This window comes from Octopus bimaculoides, chromosome 2 (genome assembly GCF_046866305.1).
Source record: "Octopus bimaculoides isolate indiv1 chromosome 2, ASM4686630v1, whole genome shotgun sequence".
Classification (NCBI taxonomy): domain Eukaryota; kingdom Metazoa; phylum Mollusca; class Cephalopoda; order Octopoda; family Octopodidae; genus Octopus; species Octopus bimaculoides.
The window spans coordinates 115,073,422-115,086,641 of NC_142929.1; the positions used below are offsets into that span (position 1 = coordinate 115,073,422).

The 13,220-nt window shown below is 39.2% G+C and overlaps 1 protein-coding gene across 7 annotated transcripts in view; it reads left to right on the forward strand.

The window, feature by feature from the left end:
* LOC106871173 (innexin unc-9) overlaps positions 1 to 13,220 on the forward strand; it is a 740,381-nt gene that overhangs the window by 519,050 nt on the left and 208,111 nt on the right. The window lies entirely within an intron of this gene.

Here is a 13,220-nt window from a genome sequence, read left to right on the forward strand (position 1 = left end):
TATACAGATTTACAATACACTGAAAAGAATAGAAATAACATATGGGGTACTGTGACCTCTTGGCTGAAACAGCTGTAAGAAACTGCTCTTCTGTCTCTATTCTAGAAATTACTAATATTTTACACATGTATTCACATATTATCTGAATTGTTTAAAATAAATAAATAGACATAATATAATGTCTAACAGCTGATGAATACTACCTCCGGATTCCCTCCATTTTCTTCTTACTCTCTCGCCTAATTATTATACTCAGTAGTGTAATTGCCACGCAATAACCAACACTTGTGTATTAATTAGGTATTCTACCAGCAGTATATTAGATAGATACTATCCCTTAGTTGGTTGGATTCACAACCTCTTTTTTTGAATTATATATATATATATATATATATATATATATATATATATTTTAGAAAAAGTTGAAAGAAACACAGCAGTGTTTAAACGTGAGATTAAATGTTTAAATCGGTAACAGAAATGAGAGTTAAAAATCGTAATTTTTTAAAGGGGGTTAGAGACAAATTTCAGTCAGGTTTGGGCTAACCCAAACATATAACCAGCTCGCTTTCCAACTCCACCACAATTTCATATTGGAATCTCTATGCTAATAGAACCCACGACGAAGCTCCATTAGCCCGCGGTACGCCTGCCCTCCCACCCCCTACACCAGTACCGGAAGTCTTTTTAGATTATCTTCCGCGAACACTGCCTGTGACCTTATACCCCCCCCCCTCTTATCGACCTAATAGCGCATAAAGATTGGGTAGTATATGAAGGTTGTAGGTATTGTTTTTGTTTATGAACTCTGCCAAATGCAAGCTTTCTTTTCAGGTTCACAACACTGCTTACCCCCATCCCAGGGTCACACGGGCCCACTCCTCTGACACCCACTCCTCCCACACTGTCAGGATTGGCACTCTCAACGTCGGCACGCTGAAAGGTAGGTCTGGTGAGATTGTTGAGATGCTTGAACAGCGACGCGTAGATCTGTGCTGCATCCAAGAAGTAAGATGGAGAGGAGGTTCTGCGAGGTTCCTCACAGGCAAAGAACACAGGTACAAGTTTTTCTGGGCAGGGAACACTGACGGAGTTGGGGGCGTAGGAATACTTCTAGCAGAGAAATGGGTTGATAAGGTAATCGAGGTAGTTAGAGTATGTGACAGAGTACTTAAGATTAGACTAGTGCTTCATCATAGGCTAGCTACTGTCATCTCAGCCTATGCCCCTCAACCGGGGCTCCCGGATGGGCTGAAAGACCAATTCTATGACACCCTCTTGCAAACTACCTCGTCGACAAGAGACAGAGACCTTCTCTTTGTGGCTGGTGACTTCAATGGTCATGTCGGACGTCGTGCTGGAGGCTTCCATGGCATACATGGAGGCTATGGCTTCGGTTCCCGCAATGAGGAGGGAACCAGACTGCTGGAGTTCTGTGATGCAACCGATCTTATGGTTTGCAATACCAACTTCAGGAAACCTGCCTATCACCTAGTCACCTACCAATCCGGCAGACACTCTAGCCAAATCGACTACATCCTCGCCAGAACTAGAGAAAGAGGGAGGCTTATAAATGCCAAAACCCTCCCTGGCGAAGAATGTACACCCCAACACAGATTAGTAGTTAGCGACTTCGAGATCAAGGCAATATGGGTGCCCAGAAGTAGACCGGCCTGGAGGAGAAGGGTATGGAAACTTAAAGACTCTGCAAATGGACAGAGACTTAGAGACAAGTTACTTGAAGCATTTGACGAAATAGAAGGGGATATAGCATCATACAACGTGGAAGACAATTGGAGATTTCTGCGGGACAACCTGTTGAGAGCCACAGACCAGATCTGTGGCTGGTGTAAAGTCCCCTCTCGACCCAGAGTAACGTGGTGGTGGAACAAGGATGTAGACGGGGCTATTAGACAAAAGAAACAGGCTTGGAAGGACTGGAAGAACGGTGGTAGCAGGGAATTTTACCAATCTGCCAGAAGGGAAGCTAGGCGACAGGTTTATTTAACCAGAGGGGAAGCAGATAAGAAAAGATTTGCCAATGTTCTGCGCCATGAGGACCAAAGACTCGAGGTATTTCATGTTGCAAGACAGTGTAGAAGAGAGAATAATGATGTTGTAGGAGAGAAATGTGTTCGCATGGATGATGGTACGCTTGCACTAAGTGAGGCTGCAAAGAAAGAGGTCTGGAGATGCCACTACGATAGATTGCTTAATAAAGAGAATGAATGGGAGAAAGAGAGCCTGCCGTATGTCGACCCAACAAAGGGACCAGCTATCCGAGTTGACAGTACCAGGGTAGATAAAGCAATTAAGAGTATGAAGACAGGGAAAGCCCCCGGCCCATCAGGAATCACTGCAGAGATGCTCAAAATATCTGGCAGTGTTGGCTACAGCCTAGTCACCCGTATTACAAACCAGGTGATACACGAAGGAGTCATACCCAATGACTGGTGTAGCAGCACCATAGTAAACTGCTACAAAGGTAAAGGTGACGCTTTAGATACTAATAATTACAGAGGCATCAAGCTGTTAGATCAGGTTATGAAAGTTACGGAGAGGGTCATAGCCCAACTAATTAGGGAGCGAATCAATTTAGATCGGATGCAGTTTGGGTTCGTGCCAGGTAAAAGCACCACTGATGCCATATTTCTAGTGAGACAGCTGCAGGAGAAATATCTAGCCAAGGATAAACCTCTGTACCTGGCCTTCGTTGACATGGAGAAAGCCTTTGACAGGGTCCCCCGATCCCTTATCTGGTGGTCAATGAGGAAACTTGGTATAGAAGAATGGTTAGTGAGAGCTGTGCGAGCCATGTACAGAGATGCTGTCAGTAAGGTCAAGGTTGGAAATGAGTACAGTAATGAATTCCGGGTAGAGGTAGGGGTCCACCAAGGTTCCGTCCTCAGCCCCCTCCTATTTATCATAGTCCTCCAGGCGATCACAGAGGAATTCACGACAGGTTGCCCCTGGGAGCTCCTCTATGCTGATGACCTTGCACTAATTGCGCAGTCACTATCAGAACTAGAGGAGAAGTTTAAGGTGTGGAAGCAAGGACTAGAATCGAAGGGCCTTAGAGTCAACCTAACAAAAACCAAAATCCTAATAAGTAGGAAGGTAGATAAAACACAAACCCCTTCAGGTAGATGGCCTTGCTCAGTATGCAGTAAAGGAGTAGGTAGTAACTCTATAAGATGTACCCGGTGCAAGCTATGGACACATAAGAGGTGCAGCAATATCAAAGGCAGATTAACTACAAAGTTAGTTTTTGTATGTGGCAGATGTTCATGTGCAATAAAGACTGTAAACAAACAGGAAACAACTTCTATCTCATTCCAGGGAGAAAAACTAGAGGTAGTCGATAGCTTCCGCTATCTGGGTGACCAAGTTAGTAGTGGGGGTGGGTGCGCTGAAAGTGTAACTGCTAGAATAAGAATAGCCTGGGCCAAGTTTAGAGAGCTCTTACCTCTGCTGGCAACAAAGGGACTCTCACTCAGAGTAAAAGGCAGACTGTATGACGCATGTGTACGAACAGCCATGCTACATGGCAGTGAAACATGGGCTGTGACTGCTGAGGACCATGCGTAAGCTCGCAAGGAATGAAGCCAGTATGTTCCGCTGGATGTGTAATGTAAATGTGCATACCCGTCAGAGTGTAAGTATCTTGAGAGAAAAGCTGAACATAAGAAGCATCAGTAGTGGTGTGCAAGAGAGACGATTGCGCTGGTTTGGACATGTGGTGAGAATGAATGAAGATAGCTGCGTGAAAAAGTGCCACTCCCTAACAGTTGAGGGAACCCGTGGAAGAGGTAGGCCCAGGAAGACCTGGGCTGAGGTGGTGAGGCAAGACCTTTGAACATTGGGCCTCACCGAGGCGATGACTACTGACCCAGACCTTTGGAAATGTGCTGTGCGTGAGAAGACCCAGCAAGCCAAGTGAGATCGTTGCCAGGGCCCCTGGACTGGCTCTTGTGCGGGTGGCACATAAGATGTACCATCCTGAGCGTGACCGCTGCCAGTGCCGCCTGACTGGCCTTCTAGGGTTTTCGAGCGAGATCGTTGCCAGTGCCCCTGGACTGGCTCTTGTGCGGGTGGCACATAAAAGACACCATTTCGAGCGTGGCCGTTTTCGTGCGGGTGACACGTAAAAGCACCCACTACACTCTCTGAGTGGTTGGCGTTAGGAAGGGCATCCAGCTGTAGAAACTCTGCCAAATTAGATTGGAGCCTGGTGTAGCCATCCGGTTGCACCAGTCCTCAGTCAAATCGTCCAACCCATGCTAGCATGGAAAGCGGACGTTAAACGATGATGATGATGATATATATATATATATATATATATATATATATATATATATATATATATATATATATATATTTCATCGATGAGTTCATAAACCTTGGTTCTTTTCTCTAATACTATATATTTATATATATTTTATACTGTGAAACTTAATTTAATTTTAATTTTTAATAAATTGATTTAAATTGAGTTTTTACCTGTAATTTTGGATTTTATCCCTAATATTATTATTATTATTATAATATATATATATATAATCACTTGAGAGCACAATTGGTGCATATTTCATCCCCCAACCTTTTTGTGCTACCAATTCCCATGGAACCACTTCCTTTAACATCCACCCCTCATTCTCATTATCATCCCTTCCCACACTAATTTCCACTGATGATCCCCTTTCTGTGCCTTCCACTATCTCTCCCTCTCCTCTACGTTACATTTTAGGTTTGCTCTGCCACATCTTTAATACTTGTAATATTTGCTATCATTCTCAATGCTCTTTCTGATCCATCATCAACATCTTCCCACTAACTATAGCCACCCTTATATACCTCTATTACCATCTCAGTACATTGCCATCCTCACTCTTACACTCTTCAGATTTATCTTCAGGTTACATCTTGTCACTCCTCCTTTCTGAGCCACTCCTGTCTATTTGTCTCTCCCCCCTCTCTCCCCATATTGATATTTTATTTCAACCACACCTCCATCCTTGTTCATCATTCACTACATTCACCTATACCCCACTCTCCAACCACTTATTACTTTCCTCTCACACTCTTAAGAAATTGCTTACCTTTTCCTCCCTTACCTGATCCACTGTCCTTAATCTCCATTATACTCACTTTTTTGTACCATGAGAGTTTGTTCTGGCACCTAGTCACCACTATTTTCTTTCCACGTACCCTATATAAAGCAGGGTTGCTATGTATTTCTTCTCTAACGAGACACCTGTACTTGTTCCTTGATCATATTTTAACCTCTCAGCATCTGACATAAAGCCACGTTCCATTCTCTCAAACACTTCTCCTCCTCCAGTTCAGTCAACGGAGCTATTTCTTTTATTGCATGTTACTTAGCAACTTCACTAGTACCAGTAGCATGAAAAAAAGCACACAATACACACTATATTGATGTTATTGATGTTATTGATGTTATGAAAATCATCCAGCCATGAGAAATCATACCAAAGCTCAGATTGGAGACTGATGCTGATCATCATATCCTGTCAATTCATCTAATCCATACCTGCATAGAAAACAGATTTAGATGATGATGATGATGTATGTGTGTGTGTATACATATACATGTATCCAGCCAACCTATAGGAGCATTGAAAAGGGGTTGCTAAAACAATGATAATGTTTTGGAAGATTCAAAACAGACCAATAGTTGTTTATATTACAAGAAACAATAATATATTTATATTACACATAGCAATAAAAACATTATTTGATTTGGAGTTTTATTAATTGTATTATTTCCTGTTTGAAGCTTTGTTAAGACATCAATACCTGCATACAAATGTGTGTATATATATATATATGTATATATATACAGTGTAAAAGCTTGATAAAGAAAAATTGTAAGGAAAAATATGAAAAGAAGGAAAATGCACTGAAATTTTATGTTGGACAATACATCATTTAATGTCCATTTTCTGTGCTGACATGGGTTGGATGGTTTGACTGGAGCTGGCAAGGTTGGGAGTCACACCAAGTTCCATTGTCTGTTTTGGCTTGATTTCTACAGGTGGATGTCTTTCCTAACACCAACCACTTTACAGTGTTCTGGGTGCATGTTATGTGACACCAGCACCAGTGCTTTTTATGTGGCACTGTCATCAGTGTTTTTTGGGTTCAAGGGGAAGAAATGTGGGTATGAGAAAAGTTTTGGAATAGTGCCCCTCATGGACAAGCATTACCAAGGTGATTTTAGGATATCCATTCTGTAGTAGTGGGCAGGTCTTCTTGAGTACAGCAATGTGCTGTATATCTCAGTCCTTTGTCATCTCCTTTGTAAGGCTCAGCATTTTCAGCCTTCAATACTTCATCCCGTGTATTCCATTTTTCTCATCAGAGAACAAAACCCTGGTTCATTCACCATCCCATGCCTGATGCTGCTGAGCAAACTCCAATCCAACAGCTTTGTGGGAAGGGGACAATAACAGGCATTCCAGCCAGTTCTTCAGGTAGGAACCATGGTTCAAAATCACTCTTCTTACAGTGGATGTCGAGGCTCCTACTCTTGCTGATGCCTTGGTTTTGGAAACAGAAGAATAGCATGACTTCTTCACAGTTCTGACAGTGGCCTTTTCATCTCTTGGGACATCCACCTGCATGAACTCTGTTGTAGCCATCAGGATCTTTCAGATTCAGAAAATTGTCCACTGGCATTCTGCTTCACTGAATTTTCTTGACAATCTTCTAGTTACTCATTCCTTCTGCTTTCAGTGCAAGAATCTTCCCTTGCCCAATTTCAGAAAGCTTTGTAGCTTTAGGCATACTGGAAATGTAATCAGGATCATGGAGAATATGATTGAGTGGAATATTTTCTGAAATAATCTGGAAAGCAATGAAAATGCATTAGTGGATTTATAGTTTTGAAGTGTTGATATGCTCGGGAAAATTGGAAAATCAGGTGTTGTAATGTGATAATAAAGGTACAAGGTTTACATTTCAAAGTATACACGAAATACCCATTTACAATAGATTATGCCCCCTTAGTCCACATAAATACAGAACTAAATTTCCAAATAACTTTAAAGAACATGTGGCTTTATAGTTTTGAATAGTAGTTTAGGTTAACTGTCAACACCATTTTTTTGGCCAGCTATTAGCTTCATCTTCTTTATATCTGGTCTTTGTGAAGCCTTATCTTCATCTTGTCTTGTCTCTTATCACCACTTCTGTACTGAAGCAAAACTGTATATCTGCCTTACTACCTACCTACCTATATATATATATATGTGTGTGTGTGTGTGTGTGTGTGTGTGTGTGTGTGTGTGTGTGTGTGTGTGTGTGTGTGTGTGTGTGTGTGTGTGTGTGTGTGTAGTGAAAGAAGGAGTGAGATAGCTATAGAATGAGGTAGTAAAATTACGTTTACATAGGGACCGCTATAACTGTTGTTTTCTATTTTCTGGCATGTTTATATCATGCAGTAATGGTTGAGTCCTGACATTGCTGGATTTAAGAAGTCCAACCTGTATAAATATATCCTGATATCACAATATAGAATTTATGCACTTATGAATGTTCTATCTCATAACATGGTAATTTATGATATAAACAAATCCTTAAAGGGTGGACATCATCAATTGATGTCCAAAAATTTTACATGGACACAGCCTCCATCAAAGAAAAGTAAATATTTTGCACTATTTTTCAATAATGAGCTTTATAAATTTTATTGTACGAGAGACAAACAATTGTTATAGGTTTTGTACTTATTTAATTTGAAAAAAAGTATAAAAATTACCCTTATGACAAAGAAAAATTTATTGTTTTTTGCTGTTTGTCATGCAGTCATGCAGCCCTTTTCTTACTGTTTAAGGTTTAATGCTAGAGTAACATCAGTAGGCAAGTTTAATTTTAGTTTTCTTCTGAGTTAACATAAAAATAATTTCCTTATCTTTTATATTTACACTTTCTCAAGTGGAGGCGCAATGGCCCAGTGGTTAAGGAAGTGGACTTGCAGTCATAGGATCGCGGTTTCGATTCCCAGACAGGGCGTTGTGAGTGTTTATTGAGCGAAAACACCTAAAGCTCCACGAGGCTCCGGCAGGGAATGGTGGCAAACCCTGCTGTACTCTTCCACCACAAATTTCTCTCACTCTTACTTCCTGTTTCTGTTGTGCCTGTAATTCAAAGGGTCAGCCTTGTCACACTGTATCACGCTGAATATCCCCAAGAACTACATTAAGGGTACACGTGACTGTGGAGTGCTCAGTCACTTGCACGTTAATTTCATGAGCAGGCTGTTCCATTGATCGGATCAACTGGAGCCCTCGATGTCGTAAGCGATGGAGTGCCAACAACAACACTTTTTCATATAAATAATTGATTAAATGGTGTATATAAATTAACATTTATTAAATAATTTTTCCTAAATATAGTATACACTGTAATGTGGTCGGCATAAAGAAGGGCATCCAGCCATAGAAACCATTGCTAAATCTGACACTGGAGTATGATGTGGTCCTTCAATCCAAAGGATTCTGTCAAATCATCGAACCCATGTCAACATAGAACAAGAATGTTAAATGATGATGATCATAATGGACGGTATATAAAACTAGTTTTATATCATAGGCATCCCCTGTGTTATGAAAGTATTGTACTCTTGAAAATGTTGCCATAATGTGGAGTCCCATAACATAAAACCTATTTCCCCATTAACTTCTGTGTTACACAAAAGTTAATGAATATGGAAGAAAGAACAGAAAAAATATGTTCCACATTAACGAATTCCAAAATTTTCATAAATACACAACTTCAATATCATGAGAAAGGCTTCTGTAAAGAAATTTCAGTCTCGTGAAAACAAAAAGATATAAAAATGCATTGAAAAAGATGTGGAGAAGTGTGACATAAGTCATCTCATATAAAAGAAAAAAAAAAAAGAAAAAAAAACCCCAGAAAAAAACATCAATTTACTGAACCACTTTTCTTTTAAGTTTTCCATAAAAATATAATTATTTAATCATCTTTGTTTCTTTCTTGCACTGAAGTTGGGTTAGAATTTATCCAAGGATGAATTTTCTGTTGCATAATCATTATTGTTTCATCCTAAATGATCTTTGATTAAATGACCTTATGCCAGTTCAACTATGACCATCCCATATTTTTTCAGGTCTAGTTTCTCTTAGACAACATTATTCAATCCTTTTATTTTTAAAAGAAAGTAACAGTGATTTGAGGAAAATTTAGCTGCTATCCCTAACATGTTGAATAACTATTTAGAGGCTTCCATTTGCTTATCTTGAGAATTGAAACAACAAATATCTCACAAAAGGAATATGAAATGGTAACCAATATATATCTATCAAAATATAAGCTTATATAACAGTAAGGTTGATAAAAGGGAAAATGGAAGACTATTTTATTTGACATACTTTGTACTTGATCTGCGATTAATGTACGGATAAGATACCTATGCTTACTTTTTTACAAGAATGTTCTTACAATTAAAGGCTTGTTATTTGTTATGAAGATAAATATATAAGTTAGTGTCAGAGAACATTGAGATAAAAAGCTTGAGTCATCACCTCAAAGAGATCATTTATATGATATTGTAATTTTTTTATTCAACACAAATTACTAGAAATCTCTTATATTGTTGAATAAATACGAAATTTTTCACACACACACACACACACACACACACACACACACACACACACACACTCTCACTCACTCACTTTCTCTCTCTCTCTCTCTCAATCTGAGCATTTTGACTTGTTGTTAAATGCTGATATGGCACTTTGATATTGTATACTTCAAGATAGACGTATAGGTACACCACACTCTCTTTCTCTTTTACTTGTTTCAGTCCTTTGACTGTGGCCATGCTGGAGCACCGCCTTTAGTCAAACATATCAACCCCGGGACTTATTCTTTGTAAGCTTAGTACTTATTCTATCGGTCTCTTTTGCCAAACTGCTAAGTGACAGGGACATAAACACACCAGCATTGGTTGTCAAGCAATGCTAGGGGGACTAACACAGGCACACAAACATACACACACACATATATATACATATATATGACGGGCTTCTTTCAGTTTCCATCTACCAAATCCGCTCACAAGGCTTTGATTGGCCCAAGGCTATAGTAGAAGACACTTGCCGTTGGTAGATTTTGGAGTTTCTTGTTGATAAGATGTTAGATAACTCTGGCAATGTGGTGGCAAAGTAGTTCAATTTTATAGATTGGAGGCTAAACATTTTTCTAAGTGGGGTTAGATTTAGGCAAACGTTTTTCGAGTAGAGCAAAGAAGAGTTTGGATACTCAAGTCTGGATATTAAGGGTGAAGTGGGGGTGGAACCATATGATGTCTTGGTTTCTAGTTCATTTAATCCGATTGGGGTGGGAGGTTACCTGGGTGGAGATAAGGTTTTGGATGTGTATGTTGATGTCTGTTTTGGTGGCTTGTGGTGTATATAGAATTAGGGGTTATTTGGTAGGGGTGTCATTTGTTAGGTCATTTACTACTTCAATGTTTGGGTGGGTATAGGAGGAGTGGTGTAAGGAGTATTAGGTCTATCATATGGGGGCTGGTAACTGTTTTTTGTTCTGTGTTTAGTTGAGAGAGGGATGTCCCATATGGGGATGTATTCAATTGAATGTTTATACCTGGCATATTGTAGGGCACACCCAATCATCCAACCTCTGTGTATTAAACCAACAATATTTTTTATCCCCTTTTAATTCCTTAACCATCAGTTACAATTTTCTATCAATATTTTTACTTACTACCTAAAATATTCTTCTCTCCTTATATTTCTACTCCCTCCTCCTCCAACTCCCTCCACCCGTAAATGTACAAATACATGTGCCTACATATCCTCCACCATTTCATAAGTTCTCTTTTTTTTTTTTGTACCAATCTACACCTTTCAGCCATAAAAGCTCCCCTCAAATACAAACAATCACTAGCCATACTTAAATTCCTGATCCTACCTTGCTTTATTTATACATACTTTCTCTTTTACCCCATGACCAAAAATATCTCCTCACCCTCTCCCCTCCGATTTCTCTTCTCTTCAAATGCCAATCCCACTACTGAATTCTATGATTAACCTGGAATTACTATATTGTCTACTACCATCCTGTTCAATTTCTCCTTTCTCTCACTCCCCTATATTTTATTTTATTTTATTCTGTTTTATTTACTTATTTTTCTTAGTCTCCTTTCTTCCCTTCTTCTATTATTTCTCCCCATATTTATACACCCATCACATACTGTGCCTTCTACATATTCTGATTGAATCCTCTTTGCATCAACATGTACCTCCTTGCAACAATGTAGATTTTAATCTAATCAAGATATCCTTGACCTGAAGAGTAGCTGGCGGTAGTATGCACCTCACTTAAATTTTTACCACTGTGAGGTTCCACTTGCTACGAAACATATGTAGCCCGGATATTCCATACTCCATTCTGTAACTCTTGTATTCTTTTTCACACACTTGGTAACCCTGGAATATAAAAAGAACTTTTTTTTCAGTTCATCATTCTTTGATAAAGAAAAAAAATCCGTGGGAGTAGCTGTGTGGTAAATAGCTTGCTTACCAACCACATGATTCTGGGTTCAGTCCCACTGCGTGGCACCTTGGACAAGTGCCTTCTACTATAGGTTTGGGCCGACCAAAGCCTTGTGAGTTGATTTGGCAGACAGAAACTGAAAGAGGCCCGTTATATATATGTATGTATATATATATATATATATATATATATATATATATATGTATGTATGTGTGTGTTTGTGTGTGTGTGTGTGTGTGTGTGTGTTTGTCCCCCCTCCCAACATCGCTTGACAACCGATGCTGGTGTGTTTACGTCCCCGTAACTTAGCGGTTCGACAAAAGAGACTGATAGAATAAGTACTAGACTTACAAAGAATAAGTCCTGGGGTCGATTTGCTCGACTTAAGGCGGTGCTCCAGCATGGCTGCAGTCAAATGACTGAAACAAGTAAAAGAATAAAAGAGTAACCCTCCATATCAATAAACCACTATTGTTCCTGAAAATTGTTTTTTTATATTCACTGTGGATTGCTCGAAACTAACTTTCTTCCTGCACCTTGACCCCTGGAACTTACATATATATATATATATATATTAGTGTTTGTTTTTATGTAAAGTTTTATATAAAATTATATACCATTAAATTGAAGGATTGCTTACTGATTTAGTTTCACTGATCTGATGATGGCAAGCAACCTAAAACTTTGAAGTTAGTCTTAACCTTTTCTTTCAAAAAAATTTATATCTATCTATCTATACACACACACACACACACACACACACACACACACACACACACACACACACACACACACACTCTCACACACACACACACACACATGTTCTTTTATTCTTTTACTTGTTTCAATCAGTTTGATTGTGGCCATGCTGGAGCACCACCTTTAGTTGAACAAATCAACCCCAGGGCTTACTCTTTATAAGCCGAGTACTTATTCTATCGGTCCCTTTTGCCGCACCACTAAGTTTCAGCAACATAAACACACCAGCATTGGTTGTCAAAAGATGGTGGGGGGGACAAACATAGACACACAAATGTAAACACGCACACACACACATATCATCATCATCATCATCATCATCAATATATATATATATCGTTTAACGTCCGCTTTCCATGCCAGCATGGGTTATATATATATATATATATATATATATATATATATATATATATATGACAGGCTTCTTTCAGTTTCCATCTATCAAATCCACTCACAAGGCTTTGGTTGACCTGAGGCTATAGTAGAAGACACATCCCCAAGGTGCCACACAGTGAGACTGAACTCAGAACTGTGTGGTTGGGAAGCAAGCTACTTACCACACTGTCACCTCTGTGCCTGTAAATAATAATAATAATAATATAGGCTTAATAATAATAATAATTTCAAATTTTTGCCACAAAGGCAGATTGGGAGGGGATTAAGTCAATTACATCGACCCCAGTGCGTAACTGCTACTTTATTTCATAAATATTTGCCATAAAGGCATTACAAAGAGGGGACGAACAAGGACAGACAAACATAAAAGGGGTGAAGTAGCTGTATCGATTAAATATTTACAATTTTAAATATACAATAAAAATTGGATTATATTTACAATGTTCGATTGAAGCATTGCTCATTACAGATGCAATTTGTAATGGCTTTCCTGAAGG